The sequence below is a fragment of the Artemia sp. Qi Xiang Cuo genome, chromosome 18, assembly GCF_049724085.1.
Source record: "Artemia sp. Qi Xiang Cuo chromosome 18, ASM4972408v1, whole genome shotgun sequence".
In the NCBI taxonomy this organism is placed as follows: domain Eukaryota; kingdom Metazoa; phylum Arthropoda; class Branchiopoda; order Anostraca; family Artemiidae; genus Artemia; species Artemia sp. Qi Xiang Cuo.
The window spans coordinates 53,225,876-53,249,126 of NC_142811.1; the positions used below are offsets into that span (position 1 = coordinate 53,225,876).

At 36.6% G+C, this 23,251-nt stretch overlaps 1 protein-coding gene across 2 annotated transcripts in view; it reads left to right on the forward strand.

Annotated features, from left to right (window-relative positions):
* Positions 1-23,251, forward strand: part of Elp1 (elongator complex protein 1) — a 316,851-nt gene that overhangs the window by 39,244 nt on the left and 254,356 nt on the right. The gene's annotated exons all lie outside the window — the stretch shown is intronic.

Below are 23,251 nucleotides of genomic sequence, written 5' to 3' on the forward strand. Positions count from 1 at the left end.
TTCTCCTTTTGCTGCTTATTGGTCTTCTTTGTTTTATTCCTTAAAGTCCTTGTTGATGTCTTTCGCTTCCCACCTGTTTGGACACTGATAAATGAACGATATGCAAACATTCTTTTAAATCTATCCCCATTTGTCAAACTTTTAATTGCTCACCAATGGCTCCTGCTGAAGATCTAATATTTTCCTTAACACTCTCCTTGAAATTCTTGCCCGACCCCCAGTCCTGTAGTGTGGAGACAGCAAAATTTGATGCAGCAGGTACATGATATTTTCTAGCAAGGGGTAGTGCAGAACGAATTAGCCTAGCAAATCAACTACTAAGACCATAGCCAGACATTATAGTAAGACCCTTTAAGTAGTACAATCCATTGCCTATTTGACGTGGACTCAAAGCACCAACATGGCACTCGATATCGGGTCAGACAAATGGAATTCTCCTATTGTTCATTTTAGGTGATTGTGCTGTCGCCGACAATGGGTCGAAAATGACATGTAATCACTGCTAAGCCTTTTGAAATTGCTAGAGGATCACCTAATTCAGTTCTTAGTGTTAACTGACAGAGTTCCAAATAGGAAGTGTTTACGGGAATATACTGAAGATGCTTTATATTGTAGTGATGAATAGGCTCTTGATTGGTTTTTTGTTCAAGAACTCGTAGGAGGGGAACATTTGAATTACCGACTTTCGATGTTTCTACAAATGAAGCGTAGAGAAATATACAAGTTTCTGTGGAGAAGGCAGGTGGGTAGTCAGCAAAAATGAAATTAGTGTTTCCGGCAGTTTTACCATTGATTATATTGAGCTTAAAGCAAAAAACATCCCTTAGATTGTCATTGAAAATAACGTCTTCGCTGGCAATTTGTGAACTAATGTAGATCTTTCCCTCCTCCTTTGAATAGTTGAAATGAAAAGCTCCCTTTTTACGAGCGGAAATTCTTTTATTAATAGAACGACATAAACAATTCATACAGGTGAGCTCCTCGTAGGGTAATTAAATATATGGATAATCCATCTAATTGATTTTTGAATTTGTTCTTGATCACCTGAAGGTGGTAGTGGTCAATTATAGGGTCTAATTTTTATATGATATTTACGATCCTTTCTCAGGATCTCGTAAGTATTTTTGAGAATACAGTCGACAAGAGCCACTTCATACGCACCGTCAAATTTGATGGCGGGTGAGAGTTTTGTCCAAAAATCAGTTGTTGTATTCAAGTCGTTGCAGAAAGGATCGGAAATATTGGACATAAAAGCTACATAAAAATCATTGGGCATTGTTAATGTATTCACCACCGATTCAAGAATCAAAATCAGAGTTGTACCCTAGCCTCCGAACAAGTAAGTGTTTCCTACCACTGCGAGTACAGGTCTTTAATATCTTTTCAATTTGATAGATTTCACTATTATTTTTAACTTTTTGTAGTTCAGAGTCATAAAAGCCGCCGAAAATCTCTTCATCTTTGATATCGCGTAAACGATTAGTTATGGGTTTAGCGTCTAGTATTTACGTCGCTACAAAAAGATTTGTGTGAAACAAATAATTCCCCTTTTTAAAATTATTACGTGTTCCATTAATTCTAACAGTTTAATCAACATTAAATTTATTTTTGTTCTTGACAATTAATTCATTGGAATATTGTTTAAGAAAGGTTTCAATTGTATCATGATAAGAAGGGTAAACTCCCATTGCTTAAGGTCAGGAAAACGACCGAGGTAGTCGTTGGATATGGAGCCGTCTTATTTTAGCCAGACAAAGACGAAGAGCCGATGTAAAACCCAATACACAGTTTCCTGGTATTAAAAGTTGACTGTTTCGCATCACTTGTTCAGACAATGCAACCTTTATAGGGCTATGACTATGATAAAGCAGTGTACTATATTTTCCTAGTACTTTTGCAACATGGAGGTTAACAAATTCACTGCCACGATCCGTTTGAATTTTTTTAGATGAATCCTGTTCTAGAATACCTTCAATGGCCTGAGCAACTTAAATGCCCCTATTTGATCACAATGGAATGGCATATGCATAGCGACTACAAACACTGATTACAAGTAGAATGTACTTTTATGGTGTATTGTGACGTCGTTGAACCTCATCTAGAGTCAGGAGATCTGCTTGCATTATATGCAGTGGGTAAAAGGCTTTAGTTTTTCGATATTGCTTAGCACGAAGTCTCTGATTTCTATGTAGAGTGTAACTTGATTCATTTTGTAGATATTCTTGTACACTTTTAGTTTGAACACCAGTGACCTTAGAAAGAGTGGTGGGTGAACTTAAACTCCCCACCTCACCAATATTTTCATAAACACCTTTCAGAACTTCGACCATTTTGAACGTAAACACGTTGTGTAACGTTCACTACCCTTTCGTGTACTAATGGTTGGTGATGGTGGTGATGACGTTAATTTGATACGTCTTTGCTTTTGTCTAGCTATCAGGGGTGTGCATGTATTTTCCAAAATTGATTTAAAATCTTCTTCCTCTTCATATTTCAATGGTGTTGTTGTTGTTGATGTTGATGCATGTTCAATTAATTTTTTTTAGAATTTGCCTATTGATATTATTGCATTTTTGGATGTTTATAGTATTTTGAAAGTTGAATATATGATGATCATATGGTAATATTTCTTTACGATTTTAAAACGTATCAAATATTAAATAAATCATATCAAAGCTCTTGCCCTGAATTATAATCCCTTTCCCATTGCTCTCAACTTGAATATGATCTTGACCACTTTTCATGAGATAGATTACGAGTCGTTTTATTTTTTCCCGATATGAGTAGGGTCTTAGATATCTGATTTTTAATAAAATCTAATCCAATTATACCTTCTATAATTTTGTTCCAGCAACAGAATCCTGAGGAGATGATTCTTTTTTGTGATCAATAGCAGCAGCAGCAGTGGCCTTAACACGATAAGGCTTATGTTTGTCCACTCGGCGAAGTGCATCTTGAAGTAAAAGCTGTTTTTTATCATCCACAATATTCTCATTGTCAAGGAATTTACTCAGATTGGTCTCAAAGTGTTCCACGGGTCAGAGAGCGAGTTCTATTGGAGTCTATTTATAGGGTTTTTCTATTCTCTCTAGAGAAAACTGTTTACAAGTCCTACAATTATTGGCAGTAAAGGTAAGAAAAAGCTACCGCCCGCCTGAAGAAGTCTTTTCTTTTTAAAATTCTTTCCTTTCTTTTTAGAGGCCAATGCACGTACAATGGAACGATGTTGCTTTGCCTGTTGCCTAACTACTTCTGGCAGTTTAATATTACCCTCGGTCAAATTTAAACAAAGTTCAGATATTAGATTAATGAAATCATTGTCACGACCATTTTTGAGCTTTGCTTTCCTAAGTTAAGGTTCTGAAATAATTAGAACAGAAAACAGATACCTATTTCCATGTAGTTTCTTCGGTGTCATGATAGCAACTAATAGGTCGTATTAGTGTTCACGTGGAGATATATTGTAATTTCATTGACAAAAATATCTGTGACTACACGAAGATCCTCGGGTGTCTTTTGATTAAGATCCAATAGGATGTAGCCGTAGGGTTTATTAGGTGCCTGATTGTATGCTGAGAGCAGAATTTTGGGCGCTCCTGCATAGATTTGTTTATTGAGATTTATTAGCGAGCTAGAATCACGAAAAACTCTGTAGATTATATAGTAGGTGAAGTTCAATGCAAGTGTTTGCATACATTTGCATTGATGAAATAGATCGTGTAGAACCAGAGTAACGGAAATCTGTTCATGATGAGAGCAAACAGTGAACAGTTGTAGCATTTCATGGGACCATTGTTCAATAGATTCAGCCAGATCGTCAATGATCAACCAAGAGTTTGGTTCAATAATGCTGAAAACATCAAGTCCCTGTATGAATGGTATCTGCACCAAACCGATGGTGGCAGCAATTGCTTTTATTTTATCATATGACTCCTGCCAAATACTGTAACAATAGTAGATTTTTTTTGGCTTTTCCACAAACATTTTATCGCAAGTTTTATTTATTTTAGTTAAGAGTGTTGTTTTGCCTGACATTGACGGCCCACACAGAAACGATCTGAATTGTGTTTTAAATTGATACACGGTCCCTTCAAGAGCTCACCTAGAAAACTAACTGTAGACTAGGGCTGTCTAAAGACTAAATAATTCCCCTGTTACTACTCTGTTAAAGAATAATAAGAAGGATAAGACGACGAATACGAATAAGGAATCATATTTTCTTTTATTATATTCATAAAAACTAAGAATGCTTTAAAAAAATATTACATTGAAAGCACGTTAAACATGAAAAAATTCACTTTTTAATTTATTTATAATAAAAAATACAACATTTACATAGGTACATAGAAAAAACACCTAAATAAATACACTTTTTTTTTTAATTTATTTATAATAAAAAATACAGCATTTACATAGGCACAGAGAGAAAAACACTTAAATAAATACACTTTTTTTGTTTATTTAAAGAAAAAATACAACATTTAATAGAATAATACACTTGAAATAATAATATCATACACTTTTATTTACAGAATTTTAAATTTTGGGGTCCCCCCTCCCCCAGGGGCCGGCCGCGTCGGGGGCCGGGGGCGGGCCGGGAAGCGCCGGGTGCCGGGAAGCGGGGGCCCGCTGCGGCGGGCCCGGGCCGGGGCTGGCATTAAAAAGTGGAAATTGATCTGCCTTACACACACACACACACACACACACACACACACACACACACACACACACACACACACACACACACACACACACACACACACACACACACACACACACACACACACACACACACACACACACACACACACACACACGCACACACACACACACACACACACACACGCACACACACACACGCACACACACACACACACACACATTGAAAATTGTTTGTGATATATAATTAAAAAGAATTAAAAAGAATAAAAAAAAAACACCCAATTACCAAAAAAAAAAACCTCCCACCCAATTTATACTTTTTTAAATGAATTTAAATGAATTTAAGTTAATTTTTCTAGACCGAGTTGTTTTGTGTAATCTACAAAATAAAAATGGTCTGAAATTAAAAAATTCACGTGTTCTATTAACTCAACACCAACAACAAGTAAAAAGAATTTTTACGATATTGCCGACAGTGAATTTTTAATCAAAAGTAAAAGTTTAGTTTTTAAATTTTAAATAGCGAAAAACCATGACTTTCATCCTTTACACTAAAATACGATCCACACAGTTTCTATACACACTCATGTCGAAATTATTTTTTACAAAGTGTTTAGGTACCCCCTTGCAAACTTGTTTGATATCCTTGCCGTGCGTTTCCACACAGTATACCTTCGGACCAGGAAACACACCACTGGATAACAGATCACTACCCGTTTCAGATTTTAGCATTAACAAATTAATTGGGGCCTGGCGTTTCAGTTGCTCTGGGTAGAGGGATTCGTCCGAGTTAGTTTTGTTAATTCGTGAGGTAATACACTTGCCATTTTCCGAATCACTCTATAGATTTTCAGTCTTGACTTTTAACAGGAGTGAATCAGTGTCCCCGTAATACACTTGAACTTGTCCCTCAATCGGCCACTGTACCTTGCATACATTATAATAAAATGACAACTTGAGTTTCTTGGATATTTCAGTTATTGCACTTCCGCCTGCAATATTTTTATTTAAAACAATGTTTCTTTTCTTACGATGTAGGAGCATACTCCCATCCTCTACTAGGTGAAGTTTGGGGACTCAGAGAGTCTCTACCCACTTTCCTATTCATGCATGGGAAAACAAAGTCTTCTACCGAGTCATGTATTTCCTTGTATGTTTCACTGTCCATTTCAAAAAACCATCCTTGTGTCCCATTCTCCTCAACGGTATAAATGTCGGGGGAATTCGAAGCACATGGATTGTTAAGCCATTTATAATTGCCACACGGCAAACAGTAGTGAGACATTGCCGATTGGTAAAGGGAATTCATATCCCAAAAAAACTGCGTCTGACTTTTCGGTGTGCTGTCCGGTCGGATCAGTTCTCATGATACGGTCCCCGAGAAAAACATACCCACCCCTCATTGATATCTCTACAAGCAGATGCTGATCCACATCGGCGATCAGACCTGTTTTTTATGTGCTGATTTTAATTATCAAGTCCATCCCCAGATGAAGAATGGAAAAATAATACCTTAAATCCAACGCAAATTCCCCATAGATTTTATCTGGATTTTTGCAAACAATGTCCGGATGAGTAAGTGCGTTACTGGCCAGGCAAAGCTTACAGCAATCCCATCCATTTTTACATCCACCCTTTTCCCAACCCCTCTTAGCGAATTCGTAATCGCTAGTGGTGCATTCAATCTCACTAAGAGAATTGTAAAAAGTTTCAATGGGCGGTAGTGACACCTCATCTAGCCTCGAGCCAGAGTTATAATAATCATATTGATATATACCCTTACACGTTAATAAATCATACATTTTATCATCGGGGAAGCGCTGTTTGAGGAGGGGGAACCTATCAAAATTATCACTGTTCTGTACCTGAATAAATTGACTTAAAGATTTGGGGAAGAAACTGAAAGAGTCTTAAAAACAGATTCTATTCAAGTACGTGTTACTCTTGTCAACTGTTTTCCACATGAATTCTAGTAGCAGTAGCTTCTCCGATGATTTGGGTATGATATTATAAGAAAAAGAACCATCTATCCATGTATTATCTACAACTCCACCCTTGGCAATGTGGGCCGACCCCGGAAGAACAAAATTTAAGTCGTAATTGGAATTGTGTATAAAAACAGGTACGAAATATTGCTGTCTAACGTTTAAATTGCATGACTGATGGGCTTTCCCCCTAAAGTTACTCCCCCCCGATGTAATTTCCTGCCACAAATGATCATGGTCGATCACCTTCCTCCTCCCCCCAGTCCCAACACCATCATCAAATTCTCCCTTGCAAACCCAACATAGTTTACGATTTTTAATGGCCGCTCTGTCATCTGGTGATAGGAGCATAGGATAGTTTGTGTAACGAAGGCGCGAAATTGCACCGTTCGCTGTTTTGATTAGACTGACCAATGCCGAGCGCATGCAGTCTTCACCGTCACCCAACATCTCAACTACATCCAGCACTTGCATGGTATTATTGGAATCTCGTTGCGCGTGAGCGTAAGAGACCCCTATGGCTTCGTGCATTTTAACGCGATTTGAATTTGACGGATCGCACACGTCTGTGAGCTTATCTTTGCAGTCTAAAGTGATCCTATTGCTCTGCAGGAGTTTGTTTTGGAGATTTTTTAAACATAAGATCTCTCTATCTCCACTTACAGTCTCCACAGACTGGTATCCATGACGTTTACATTGTTTCATGTGATTCTTTAACTTTAAATCAGAGCGAAATCTTGAGAGACATGTTGGACAGTAATAGCATACACCACCCCGATGCCTTCCCTCACTTAGAACCCTACTAATATCCGTAATTGGATTGAAATGACCAATTGAATCGGAGTCTGTGGGTGGGGTGTATAGAAGCCACACCCAATGTTCTACTGATTCAATTGAAGGAGCCCGTACTGGAAATAATACCCCCTTCTTATTGGAACGGTGGCCCTGCTCAAATTCTGTTTCATACTGTAACACCGTGACACCAATCTTTAAATGTGCATTAGCCCGCTCAAAAATATCTATTCCTTTTAGTGTCACGGGAAATTGATCATTTAAACAATTAAAATCTACTTTGGGAAACTTTGAACCCTCCCTACCATTAACTGCCATTTTATCCAACTTTTTCCTACATGCATCTATTTGAAGTGGTCTGTATGTTGCAATTAAAAATGCATACTTGAAACACTGCAGCCTCGTGTCGAAACAGATTCGTTGTACCCCCTGACACCCCTCTAAATCTGAATGATATTTTAAAACTATAGCCCTCTCCCTGCCCACCTCTTACAATAAAATCCTTTTTAAACCTACAAATATTAACATTTAAACTCTCAATAAATAAAACCACAGATCCACTACCCCCCTCGTTATAATTTTCCCACTTACTGTGAATACCATTAACCCAATTATGAAAAACCTCCCCATAATTTTACAAATGCGGACGAATTGCCAATATCTCTGTTTACAAGTAATTCGTATGTATCTCACCTGAACTGGCATTTAAAAGAAAATATTTTTAGTGCTCTTGATGCTTTTAAACTGACCCCCACTCCCCATACCCCCATCTGTTGTTCAAGAATGGCTCAAATCTAATTAGTTAACGTATGTGTAATGGCCAAGGAATCTGTTACTATACCTCCTAATACTAGAGAGTGGAAGGGGTCACTGAAATTGGCACTATAGACCATCGTGTGGTGCAAGGCAGAATTTGATAGAAAAAAATCTGGAAGTGGAGGTACTGGTGTTGTTGTATTACTACTACTATTACTAGCTATATCATTAGGCGCAATGGTGGGGGGTGACACAGAATTGTCAATAACACCACCACTCCCAGTCTGTTCAATAACATTGGTTGGAGATGGCATGAGGTCTCCTAGTACGTATTCCAAGGTGTTTGGGGACAATTGATCGAGCCAGCCTGTATTGTCCTGTGTTGGGATTTCGTTATAAGGACCCGGTTCAGTTGCACTAGTAACACCCCCTAAATAGTAAAAAAGTAACAACGCATAAAACTATCTGCCCACTCCGGATCCTCAAGCATGTCAATATCACAGGTTAAGTCGTCTAGGCTAGCCATTTCCCCAAAAACATCATTAAGGAAACCTCTATGCCATTCCATATTCTCTAGAACTAATGTAGGTTCATCACTGAACTCCGTTGGTGGTGAAAGAATTGGTCCAGTAAATGCTGATGTTTCATCACTCAATGGTGGTAGTTCTACATCATTAATCTGTAGAAAAAAGGTTTTATTTTTTATGTGAAATAACCATTATTTTTATAAAGTTAATAAACTATTTCAATGTTTCATAGTCATTGTCCCACCGCCTGAACAGTTAAAAGAAGAAAAAAAAGTTACATTTGCATATGTCTTTCATAATGACAACTGAACATGTTAAAAATATATATTGTTTTAGTCAGGAAAATGAAGTCTTATTCTTAGAGGATAAGTTACAACAAGAGAATGATATATAAAACTAATGGTTTTTTTCAAAAAAAAAATAATTTTCAGAATAAAAATGCAAAATAGGAATCCAACTCTAGTGGTTGTCCCTCTTGATTGTAATTTTCAATAAAACTCGACCATCGTTCAACCGATGCAGTATGTTCTATGAAGCACTGCTCTTCAGCCTCGGTTAATAGGCAAGAATCCCATACATATGTTGCTGGTTTTATTGCAACTTTCTCGACAATCTAAATTTTCCTGTTTTTTAGTGACAGATTTGACTGAAGGGCTGGACATAGTAAGCCTGGACTAAATTAATCATTGTAAGCGAAAAACTTTTTTCTCCTTCCAAATCAAAAATTAAAGTGCAATTGAAATGCTGGATGATCCTTTGGGGACCGGGAGCTTCCTTCGGGGTTAGGGTAGGAGGATCGGAGCCCTTTCGAGTTGAGGTAGAGGACTTCACAACACTGTTCAGATAGAACTTGTGTATTATAACGACCCTAGAGTTTCAGCCTCAAATCCTTTTCGAAAACATCTTCTAAAATCATCTTTTAAAATTTCTCTAACTGTTTCGCCGAAATAATTCCCTAAAATGTCTAAAACGGTTTCGCCCAAATGATCTCTAAACGTAATTTCTGCATGTTCCATTTGTTTCTGACATCTCTGCGCTGTCATATTTGAAATTATTATGAATCCCTTTCCCGTGTTAATATCTCTTCATCTCTAAGATAAAACATCCGGTTATTTGGACTAATTTGTAACGAGCGATTAGCATTCATTTTTTACCTGTCAGATTAACATTCAAATTTTAAACCTTTCCGATGGATTATTTTGATAGGAACTAAATATGCACAAAGCTAACTGCAAACATCTTAGTTTAAGGATGTTCATTCAACAGCCAACTGTGAAGTAGTGGTTTGTTTTTATATAGAGTTATTTTAATGAAATAATGGATTTTTGCATTAGAAAAAATCTTGCTTAAAAAAGAAATTACAGGTTAGGTTTATAGATCTATAGAAAAGTATGATAAGCTATTTGCTACTTCTGCATTATAACCACTCTTTTATATACTGCTAATTTGGTTAATGCTAATGAAAGAAAATAAAATAGGACTATTATAAGATAGTTTTAGAAACAAATTTAAGTTTAGTTTTACTCATCAAAAGTTACGTGCTTGAGAAAATTTGCCTTATTTTTGAAAATACGGAGAGAACAAAAAATGTTTATTTACAAAATCAGACTGCAGTTTTGCTTACTTACAGTTCACTACCACGGACTGTTTGACGTCGTTGAAGTTTTAATGCTTAGGGTTGTTTTAAAAACTAAAAAATAGTCTTAAATTCTGCATTTTAGTATAATTTTTCTTTTATATTTTTGGTTGTTACGTTGAGTGCAGCCCTTTGGCCGTATTCAGGCATAGGGGCGAAATATTCATTTAAAGTTTTGAATTCCATTGTCTTCAGAAAAATTTTTCCTATTGTTTTGATTGTAATCAGTTGCTTATGATGGAAAGGCAGCGTGGTCTTCTTCATTACTTACATGTAGTTTTATCGAGGATTTGTTCCCCTCTCCTCACGAAATAAAATCTTACGTAAGTCTTTATTGGGAGCAATGTCACGTTTGAAATACTTTTATCGTGACAATGTGTTGACTTTTGCTACTTTCATGTCAGTTCTCAGGGACAATGACAGAGAGAGAGAGAGAGAAAGAGAGAGAGAGAGAGAGAGAGAGAGAGAGAGAGAGAGAGAGAGAGAGAGAGAGAGAGAGAGAGAGAGAGAGAGAGAAAGGGAGAGAGAGACAGAAAGAGGAGAGACTGAGAGAGATGGGAGAGGAATAGCATTATTCACTGCAAGCATATAAGAAGTTGATTTAAAAGATTATTAAAATATTTTTATAATATCAGTTTAAAACTTACGTCGATAATCACAGCTAGCTCGGCAGATTCCTTCTCTCCTTTGGAATGGGGCGCGAGACGAATTACAGTTGATCTGATTGCATTCAATGATTCAATTAATCCCGTCTCAGTGATATCCTTAGTTTCATCCATTTTTGGGCGCTTTTGCTGCTATGGTTGATCAACAACATTCTAAAAAATAAAAATCATTTTCAGTTTTCAAACTATTTAGCTTATGAGAGGGCACTGCCCCCTTCAATATCACAGTACCAAACCCCCAAAAGTTGAAAAAATGACACAAGCAGTTAACCTGGCCTAAATAAATCATTGTAAGCGAAGAACTTTTTTCTCCTTCCATATCAACAATTAAAGTGCCCCCCATATCAACAATTAAGCTTTAATTTAAGAATTAAAGCTTAGGTAAATAGCTCCCAAGACCTTCCTTGTGTTTCAAACGTCGTTCATAAAAGCTATAAAATTGTAAAACCCAGGAGGTTTCTGTATCTCATTACCCTAAATATATGCATGCTAATTTAGTTATATTGCGCCGCTAATTTTTGCATGTCAGTCGTGATGAAATAAAAACACGCATCCGTGATCTTTCTTCTGCGTGGCAAAAAATAGAAAATTCCACATTTTTACAGATAGGAGCTTGAAACCTTATCATTTGGGCTCCCTGATACGCTAAATCTGATGGTGTGATTTGTATTTAGATCACTTAACTTTTAAGGGATGTTTATCCCTTTTTTTCAAAAATCAGGAAAATTTTCTCAGCCTCGTAGCCTCTGATAGGTAAGACTAAACCTAATGAAATTTATGTATTTGAAATCAGCATAAAAAGTTGACTCTTTTTTTTATAAATCTGTAGGTATCCAAACTTCGTTTTTTTAGAATTTCGGTTACTTTTGAGGACGGGTGCTCCTTACTTACAGTTAATTATCACGAACTGTTTGACGTCATTGAATTTTTAATGCTTAGGGTTGTTTTAAAAGCTAAAAAAATAGTCTTAAACTCTGCATTTTAGTATAATTTTTCTCTTATATTTTTGGTTGTTACGTTGAGTGCGGCCCTTGGACCGTACTCAGGCATAGTTCGTAAGTTAATTCATAACTCAATTTTGAGAAAGCCATTTAACCAACAGATTTGTAAACATGCTAAACTTAATCAGATAGTGAGAAAACTGACTGGCCCTGTTTTGAATATTTACCGAAATTTGAAAAAAAAACAGGGACTTTTTAATTAAAATAGGAAGCTTTTTTGAAAGTGCTAACAGCTTTAGCTTTAAGAGCATTGTATTAAGGAGGGGGTGACCCTTCATATCCGGATTAAATCTGCCGAAACTAATATGCAAATTCTATTTTAATTTTTCATGTACGATATAAGAAAATTTTACTCACCAGAAGTCGCTTAGAAAATTCCATATCTCGATCAATGTAAATGATTGTAAACATATTTTGATGAAAATAAATATTTTGATGAAAATAAATTGTTCCTAAACAGGGATAACAGGTTCCTAATATTGGACAGAAAAAAAACAATTAGCGTGGATTGTCTGTTTAATATATATTTACTGATTTTTATTCCTCAAAGTTTTGATACTTTTTTTTATTTTTTTAAAGTTAAAAAAGTGAAAACATTTTAAATGTATTGGTTTTCAGTAAAGTGCAAATTATGTTCTGGTCTTGAGAAGGCATAGTGGTTTAAGAGTCAGATGGAATTTACTCGTTTAAGAGTCAGATGGAGCTTTGCCAAGGAAAGGTGTATGACCAGTCATAAGGTATCTATATCTTAAGCACCATACGGGGAGAAATTGATGTAAAACAGATCATACCATCTCTCAATTCATGTACAAGATTATTAGAATAGTCTATAGTTACACCTGACTCTCCTGGCATTCTTATTTCCTCTTTTTTCCTTATTATTCTTTACTTCAGTATTTGCATCCTTATTGTCTCTCCTTTCCTTGCACAACAATCGGAAAAGATTATCCTTGTAAAGCTGAAACACTCCAAATTTGAAATTGAAATAAATTGAATTTGAAATAAATCATCGTTGCAGGGATAGCTGAAACCTAGTAAAGTAATCAAAAATAAAAGGTTGTTGTAAAATTATTTTATATTAATTTTAATGCTTTACACTGATATGGTTTATGATATACTTATGTATAAGTGTTATTGTCTTCCTCAAAACTCAGCAAGTTTTTGTCTTCCTTGAATGTGTGAGGACCACCTTAATTATAGACTGTGCCATGAATAAAGGAACTGTTATAAGTGTGATGATTTTTGGATTTGTGCAAGTGTTTTTACAAGTATTTTCTTATCTGTGATCAATGGATTTGACATCTCTTTTGACTTAATTTAATGGACTTCTAAGAGGGGATTAAATGCTGGATTTATCAACACAATTGCAATAGCCCACAATTGCAATCAACTTAACTACAACGACCTGGATTTATCTAGAACTACCTACTTCTCCTATCTCTGATCTTCTGTGCGAATGATACCATCGCCACTTCTAAAACAAGGTTCTCTGACGTTTAAATACATTGTATACATACATTTAAATACGCTGAAACAGTGTATATAAATAGGAAAAGAGAAATATTCCCATTTCAGATCGCTGAAAACAAAACTCCTGGTAGCGCTTGCCCCCACCCTTCTCAAGAGATTTCGTGGTGAGGCTTATGATGCCCCACCTAACCTTTTCCCCCTCTCTGCCGTTAGGTATGTGAATTGTATATTTTTCCAGGAATCAAGATGAACTAGATATCAATGACAACTGAATCAATTCTGCTTTTAGTGTCCGTTCGAGTGAGCCCTATTTCGTTCTTCTGGGACCGTTGGTTCGATACAATGTCACATATCAGTTTCATCTGAATCAACTTACTTAAATTAGGCATTAAGATAGCTGTCCATGTTAACCATTTATCTTGAATGGACTATGTTATCAAACAGTTCGTGGTAACGAACTATAAGTAAGGAGTGACCCTGCTCAATAGTAACCGAAACTCTAAAAAATGGAATTTTAATACCAGTAGATACATAAAAACAATTGGATTTTTATGCTGATCTCAAATATATATGTTTCATCAACTTTAGTCAAACTCATCAAAAGTTACGAGCCTGAAAAAAATTTGCTTTATTTTAAAAAAAGGGGAAATACCCCCTACAAGTGATAGAATCCTTATAAAAATCAAACCATCAGATTCAACGTAACAGAACACCCGATTGTAGATGTTTCAAGCTCCTATCTGCAAAAACGTGGAATTTTGTATTTTTTGCCAGAAGAAAAATCACGGATTCGTGTTTATTTTTTTTTTTTTTTTTCAAAGGGTGATCGTATCGATTCAGTAGTCCTGGAATATCGTGAGAGGGCTCATTCGAACGGAAATTAAAAGTTGTAGCGCTATTTGTGATCAAAAAATTGGAGGGCAACTTAGCCCCCTCCCACGCCTATATTTTTCCCGAAGTCACCCCATCAAAACTTTGAAACAGCTATTTTGTTCAGTATAGTCGAAAATCTAATAAATATGTCTTTGAGGATGACTTAATCCTCCACAGTTATCGGGGAAAGGGCTGCAAGTTATTAACTTTGCCCATTGTTTACATATAGTGTTGGTTATAGTGAGTTACACATGTTTATAAGTAGTAGGTTAAATATGTCACTGAGTTATATATTTCTATATATACTTATATGCCTAGTCATTGAGTTACACATATTTATAAGAAGTAGGTTAAACATGTCACTGAGTGATATATTTCTGTATATAACTTAGATAAGCCTAGTCAGTGTGTTACACACATTTATAAGTAGTAGGCTAAATATGTCACTCAGTTATATATTTCTGTATATAGCTTAGATAGGCCTAGTCAGTGAGTTACACATATTTATAGGTAGTAGGCTAAATATGACATTGAGTTATATATTTCTGTATATAACTTATGTAGGCCTAGTCAGTGAGTTACTCATATTTTAAGTAGTAGGCTAAATATGTCACTTAGTTATATATTTATGTATACAACTTATATGCCTAGTCAGTCAGTTACACATATTTATAAGTAGTAGGCTAAATATGTCACTCAGTTATATATTTCTGTATATAACTTATGTAGGCCTAGTCTGTGAGTTACACATATTTATAAGTAGGAGGATAAATGTGTTACTGAGTTATATATTTCTGTATATAACTTATATAGGCCTAGTCAGTGAGTTATGTATATTTATAAGTAGTAGGTTAAATATGTCACTGAGTTATTGCCTTTGCAAAACAAGTGATCCGTTTATCTGGCCTCCCCCAGGCCATTCATCGTGTCCCCAGGTGGCGATAGGGGAACGCTCTACAGATATGTAGGGTACCTCCATAGAAGGCATGGACCAAGGGGGGACCTTGTCCCTGGGGGTCCATAATAAACTCTGGGTCACCCTTGCCCGGGGTCATAAATACAGGTGGAGGAGGAAGAAGGCCCCTCAAATGTACACTCAAAAGGACCCACTGGTTTATCAACAAGTTCCTTGAGTTGCAAACCTTCTCCCAGCAATGGGTGAAATTGCATGGTGATGCAGAACACCATTGCGGGAGGATCCTCGATAGGAGTACAACTGTGGCAGGGCGGAAGATCCAGATCTATGGACAACGGCCTCTGCAAATGGCTGCCTTGACCCTTTTGAGGTACCTGCAAGACTGGGGACCTTGCAGTCAACTCTTTTCCCACTTGAGGAGTGGCGCCCCTCGAGGCAACTAAAGCCTAGTAAACTACACAACATTCGCACGAGATTCCGATTCATTGATAATTCTTCTGGGAGTTGTATGTTTTGACAGGCGTCTTTGGGCTGAAAAACCTCTTCCTAGCTGATTTATCTATTACGGGTTGCCTCCCCGTAGTAGCATAAAATTTGTAGGCATGAATATATAATGAGTCAGAGGTAATAGGCTTGAGATTGTCTGTGCAGGATTTCGACTCTTGTTGATAGAAGAGCATCGCCAAGCGCTGTAAACCATGTTGTGACCAAGATGGGCCCAGGATTGCACAAATCCTCCATTCATGGAGGTCCCAGGGACTTCTTGCTGTCCGGTTCTAAGCCGGCTTAAGCACTTCGGTGTAGACTTGAGAAGATATGTGATCCCCGTCCTGCACTGGTATCCGGGATCATTGCTTTTCCTGAGGCGAAACAAATTTCAATGATTTAAAGAACATGAAAATTGGAACTTGGAATGTTGCAACGTTAAAAAATCTCTATATTATCAACATTTTGACTGACGTATTTAAACTATTCGAACTGGATTTATTAGGAATTTCAGAAACTCATTTCCCAGGGGTAGGAAGTATGAAAATAGGTAAAATAGAATCTGTTAACTCAGACTGGACGGATAGGGTACATAGACAGGGAGTAGGGCTCATGATGAATAAGGAAGCTGCTAAGTCTTGTTTAGGCTGGGAAGGTATTAATAATAGAACACTAATTGCTCATTTTATGACTAGAAAGTTCAAGGTATCAGTTATAGTAGTATACGCCCCTGTAGAACCGACTGATGGAGATACTAGTGACTCAGATGAATTTTATTTACAGTTACAGGAGCAAATAGACAAGGTCCCAGGTAGAAATATGATGTTATTGATGGGAGATATCAACGCCCAGGTTGGTAGAAATAAGGATAGATGGTATCCCAGCTTAGGTAAATTTGGTGTAGGAAAAGAAAACAGTAATGGATACAAACTTTTGCAATTTTATAGGTATAATAATCTAGTTATAACCAATACAGTGGTTTGGTCATAAAATGGCTCATACGTTAACATGATATTCACGTGATGGCAAGACATCAAACCTCATTGATTATGTTATAGTAAATCGAAGACTGGCAGGATAAATACAAGATACTAGGGTATATAGGAGTGCTGTTATTGATGTTAAAAGTAAAGATCACCATCTAGTAGTGTCAAGGGTTAATTTAAAGCTGAAATATCGGAAGGGTAACTACCTCCCGGGAAGTTATGATTTTAGTAGACTCCAAGATGAGAATTTGAGAGAAACTTTCCAGGAACAGTTGAATACTAAACTTGAGATTTTAAAATTTGATAATGTGGAAGACGGTTGGAATAATTTTAGAAAAATAATTTGTGAAGTTGCTGAAGGTGTCTTAGGGAAAAAAGCTAGAACTGCAGCTAAGAATATTAGTGAAAAAGCTTTAAGTTTAATAGAAAGGAGAAAGGACTTGTACAAGAATTATCTGAGTGATAGATCACATGAAAACAAAAGAAATGTAAAGAAAGTGGAGAAAGCATTGAAATATGAACTAAGGAGGTGTGAAGTGGAGGCCATGGATAAAATTGCCGAGGATTTATAAGATGCAGCTAAACGGCATAATAGTAAAATATTGTACTGGCATGTTAACAAATTGAGAGATAGTTGTCAATCCGGACTTGTCCCAGTTAAAGATAGGAATGGGGTGGAAATTAGCGATAAGGCAAAGCTAAAGCGAGATGGGCCGAACATTTTGAGAATTTGCTTAACCGAGATAGAGTTGCAGGAAAAAATACAGAGGAAAAGGAAAAAGTTTGTGATACCTTGGATGTGAATGAAGATTTGTTTTGTGAGGAGGAATTAGAAACAGTACTAAAAGGACTAAAGAATAATAAGGCTCCAGGTGCTGATAGGGTAGTAAATGAGTTTCTTAAATATGGTGGTTCTGAGGTTAGAAATAAGTTATTGAAGATTATGAATATGATTTTTGAAAAAGAGGAAGTACCTAACGATTTTAGGAAAACCTTAATTAAGCCACTTTATAAGAAAGGTGATAAAAGTGAGTGTTGTAATTATCGAGGCATTAGTCGGGTGTCTGTAGGTAGCAAATTGCTTAGTAATAAGATACTTTTTAGACTGAGAGACTCCGTAGACAAAGCTTTAAGATAAGAGTAGTGCGGTGTTAGAAAAGTTAGAGGATGTGTTGACCAAATTTTCACTCTTAGGTTAATAATTGAGAAGTGCCTAAGTTTTCAAATACCTTTGGTCCTCAGTTTTATAGATTATGAACAAGCGTTCGATTCTGTTGGTGGAAGAGCTTTAGTAAAGGTTTTATCCTTGTATGGCATACCGGACAAATACATTAAAGTGATTAGTGCTATGTATGAGAATAACACTGCTGTGGTTAAGGTAGGAATTGAGGTTATCAGCTGGTCTAGTATTAAATCAGGAGTTAAGCAGGGTTGTGTTCTATCCCCCTTTGTATGGATTATTTTGATGGACTTTGTTTTAAGAAGCACAGGAAAGGCAATGGGAGACCACGGAATCGAATTGGGAGGGAAAAGTCTCCCGGACTTGGATTATGCTGATAATTTAAGCATCCTAGATGAAAGTGTGAGCAAAATGAATTAAGTTTGAGAGGTTTTGCGAGTTCTGGGTGCTAGTATTGGTTTGAAAATTAATGTTAGGAAGACTAAGTCACTAAGGCTAGGAATAAGTTAAGATGAAAAGGTGACGTTGGGTAATGAAAAGATTGATCAGATGGGCAGTTTCACTTACCTTGGTAGTATTATTAGTAAAGACGGTGGGAGCAATGAAGATGTTCAAAATAGAATAGCCAAGGCTCAGGGTGTTTTTTAACAGTTAAAAAAAGTCTGTAAGAATATGAAGATAAGTCTGCAAACCAAGATTAGAATCTTAGAAGCTACAGTGATGAAAGTTGTCAAATATGGCTCTGAAGCATGGACGCTCCGAAAAGCGGATGAAGATTTGCTAGATGTTTTCCAGAGAAATTGCTTAAGGATTGTTCTGGGTACCCGGCTGACTGACCGTATTTCAAACAATAGGCTATACGAAAAATGTGGTTCAATACCGCTTTCTAGGTCTATAATGAAAGAAAGGTTGAGGTGGTTAGGGCATGTTGTGCGGATGAAGGATGACAGATTGCCGAAGATTGTTCTTTTCGGTCAACCATCTAGGGCTAAACGGAAAGCTGGTCGTCCCCGTCTGGGGATGGGAGGACGTCATAAACAAAAATTAAAGGAAATGGGAACTTCGTGGGCGGGTGTAAAAAGGGAAACTCTGAATATACTGGGGGGGAGGAAAAGTGTGTGTAGCCCTGTTGGCCTCAGGCGGCTTGGTGCTGCGATGAGTTGTTAGTAGTAGTAGTAGTAGTAGATTGTAAACTATATGTATTGATAGAACAAATGAACTATTCAATCTGTATAAAATTATAATTTGAAACTTGAATATATACAAAAAAGTAACTGAATATATTAACACCTAAACAGGACACACTGGTTTTCTGACCCCGGATTTGCCCTAAAAGACATGCATATCATATATATTACAAAGTAGAAATTATATAAGAAACTTGTCCTTCATAACATATTGCGCAATTCAATGTACGCTTGAAATCTATTACACTTTTGAGCATATTCTTGTAGGGTTGGATGTACGGTTCGTATCTATTACACTTTTGAGCATATTCTTGTAGGATTGAATGTACGGTTCGTATCTATTACACTTTTGAGCATATTCTTGTAGGATTGAATGTACGGTTCGTATCTATTACACTTTTGAGCATATTCTTGTAGGGTTGAATGAACGCTTGAAATGTGCTGTTGAAACTGTGCTGTTGAAACTGTGCAATTCGGACTGTGTATATGGATACTACTTATAAACTTTAGAGGAGGCTCATTTGATTAGAAATTAAAAGTTATAGTTCCCCTTTAAAAGTCAAAAGTGATCAGAGGGCGAGTAGCTTCCCCTCCTCTACGCCTCTTTACAACATACAACTAGTACTAAATAAAGGAATAAATAAATCTTAAAACGAGTAAAACTTAAATTGAATATGCAAATCAAGCTTAAAACGAATACAAATCAATACAAACTAGAGTTTGGCTACTGTGACCTTCCCAAACTGTAAAAGTCTAAAGCCTACTGTGTCATTGGCGCTTTACTGAAAACGAATTATGCCACAAATATTTTCTTTTGTACTTATTACAACATTGAATACAAAATTGCAATGAAATAAAATCTTGAACTGATAAGCTTTCAACAATTAATATTATTATATATAAAATATTCAGTTTAACTTTATTAGTTCTTTCCAAGACTGTTCAAGACACATAGGGTTTTCAGTAAAGCACCAATAACGGAGTGGGCTTTAGACTTTTACAGTGAGAGAAGGAGGCAATACCCAAACTCTTCTTGTAGTGATTTTGTTCGTTTTAAGCTTGATTTTCTTGTTCAATGCCAGTTTTACTTGTTTTAAGATTTATTTATTCATTTCTGTTAGTTCCTGTTTCATGTTGGTTTGCTATGATTGTTTAATCAATTTCTGTTTGTTTTGGCTTTCATTTACTCTTTAATAGTAATTTCTGGTCGTTTTGAGTGTAGGTTTTTATTTCTGCTGATTTTAAGCTTAATATGGCCTTTACTTTTCTTTGAAAGACTCCTTTTTCTGAAAGTTTTTTTTTTTAAATTAATTTTTGTTCGCTTTCGATTGCCAAAGTTTAAAGTTTTTCGAAATGCCCTACTTCAAAATGATTTTTTTTTTCAACATCAAAGTTTTATCAAAATATAAAACAAGTATCAAAGGGCTGGATGGGTTCAAACCTGGAAGCATAGCTATTTGGCCTTTGGAATATTTTGAACAAAATGCCTATCTCAAAATTTTGGCCAGATCCCTTTGGGGAAAAGGGGCTGGGGGACTGGCTGCTATCTGATCACTTTTGACTCTTAAAAAAACCAACGAAGTTTCAGTTTCCAGTCGAATGGGCCCCCTCTAAAGTTAATACGACCACCCCTTCCGCAAAAACCCTATATATTTACAATGAGCAACTTGCATAAGTTACAGCCCTTGCCCCGAGGGCTATGGGAGATTTTGCAACCCCCTAAGTCATGGTTATTTGAATATTTGACTATTTTGAACAAAATGGCTGTTTCAAAATTTGATCAGATGCATTTGGGGAAAAAAGAGCTTGAGGGAGGGAGGGGGCTGGTTACCCTCTGATCACTTTCGACTCTTAAAAAGGGCACAAGGAATTTCGATTTCCAATAGAATGAGCCTCCTACAGAGTTTATACGATATCCCCTTCCATAAAAACTTCATATGTTAACGATGGGCATAACTTATAGCCCTTGTTTTGAGTGCTGGGGGGCTTATTAATCCTGGAACCATAGTTATCTGGCATTTGGACTATTTTGAGTAAAATGTATGTCTCAAAATTTTAATAGGAAGCATTTGGGGGGAAAGGGCGAGGGGTGGGTTGCCGTCTTATCACTCTTGGCTTTTTAAAGGGGAGCTACAACTTTCGAATTTTAAATTGAATGAGCCTTCTCCAAAGTTTTTACAACCACCCTTTCCATAAAAACCTCAAATGTTAACAATGGACAACTTGCATTACGTACAGCCCTTGCCCTGGGGGCTGTGGGGGATTCGTTAACCCGGAAGGCATAATTATTTGACCTTCAGAATATTTTGAACATAATGGCTACCTCAAAATTTTGAAATTCCAATTTCCAATCGAATAAGCCCCCTCCGAAGTTTGTATGACCACCCCTCTCATGTGTAGTGCCTCTGGAAAAAAATTGATAATAAAACATTGAAGCCTTATGAACTTTACTATAAAGTTGCCTCTGACAAAAGACGGTATAACCGTCGCATCCTAGCTAGAGTGTACAATTCCTTTGTCATGCCTCATGCTCTTGGTATTTCGTCACTTTGGGACGTTTTTTACGGAAAATAGTAGAAAATATATCAGGTCAGCGTTTTTCCGATACGCTAAGTTATAGACGTATTTTCTCTCATTATGGGATTTTGGACTCTTTTTAGTCCCAGTCGTTGGTAGACGCGCACATTTTTTGGTAAAAAGTAAAGAATACGGCATTGGACTTTACAGTCCCTACCGGTGGTGCTGATCTCCGTTTCTTGGCACTTCAGCCAGGAAGTGCAAGGGGGGTTGGGGGCCAACCATCCTGTGCTTTCGCACGCCCTTCCTGTGCTTTCGCACACCCTTCCTGTTTACCTTCCCCAGATTTCTCCACTTACCCATTTAGAGTTGGATCGACTCTGGCTCAGCTTACAGTGTCACGCCACTGACCCCCATCCCAAATCAAATAATTGGATACACTAGGATTCGAACCCTGGCCCTCTCGGACAGAGAATCCAGCGCACCATTCCATTCGGCTAGGACGGCTAGGCACATTTTTTGGAAGCACTTAATACCTCGTTTTCACTATTTTCTGCATTGACGTAGTGTTGTTCTGTTCTCAGTGCTTTTTATGATTCTGTTGTGCTTTCTTATATTTGTTTTTTCTTTTGTTTCAGTATTTTTCTCTTTTATTTGTACTCCATAACGACACTTTTATGTGTCTTTTTGGGAAATAGATGCATCGTCATCAATAGTGTAATCAACAGTCTTCTTAGACCGATCGGTTTTACCATGGTACCGATCGGTGTTTGAGCGTTTCCCAGTGCGTCTGAACGGGCTATTAGTGTATATTCTAAGGTCTTTGAGTCAGCCATCCATTTTGAAAAATGTGGACAATCGTGGATAAATCGTGGATTATCAAGTAACTTTGAGGAGTTACTCGATAGCTGCTTCGGTTTAAGTTGTTAAGTTCAGATGGTTAGTTGGATGGTAAGTTCAGATACACTAAAAGAACCCTGACTTAAATACAGTTGTTGTAACTGGAAACTATTAACTGTTTTTCCTAGTAGAAATGAATATATAGTTGAAGTGAATATTTCTAAGCCATGCAGTTTTCTCAAGTAGGCCTATAGCTGAATATTTCTACGCTGTTCTTAAATTTATTTACGCCGGCCTTTTTTTTTTGGAAAAATCGTTTACAATAAAATAAAAAAAATCTAGTGAGAATAGTTTAAACCATGCAACGCTGATAGTAAATTAAATTTATAATAACACAAATAGTTACAATCAAAATTTTAACTCTAGCCAACAGAGGGCATTGCTCGATGCGTTAGCATCCAAACGTTTTCTAAATGCGAGGCAAACGCAAAGTAACACTAATATTTTCGGGAAGAGCATGAAAAATCAAGAAAACTAAAAGTAAAAAAGGAAAAAAAAGAAAAGGAAAATTAAAGAGAAAAGAAAGCCTGCGACCATCCGAGAATTAAAACTAAATCAATCGTTCGTAAGTCCCCACATCCCAACAAGAAATAATTCTCAAAAACAATTTTGTTTTCATTCACGACCCTTTGGAATTATAATTCTTTTGGAATTATTTAGGGATTATTTGGAGAATTATTTTTAGAAATATTATAAATATTATAAATATTTA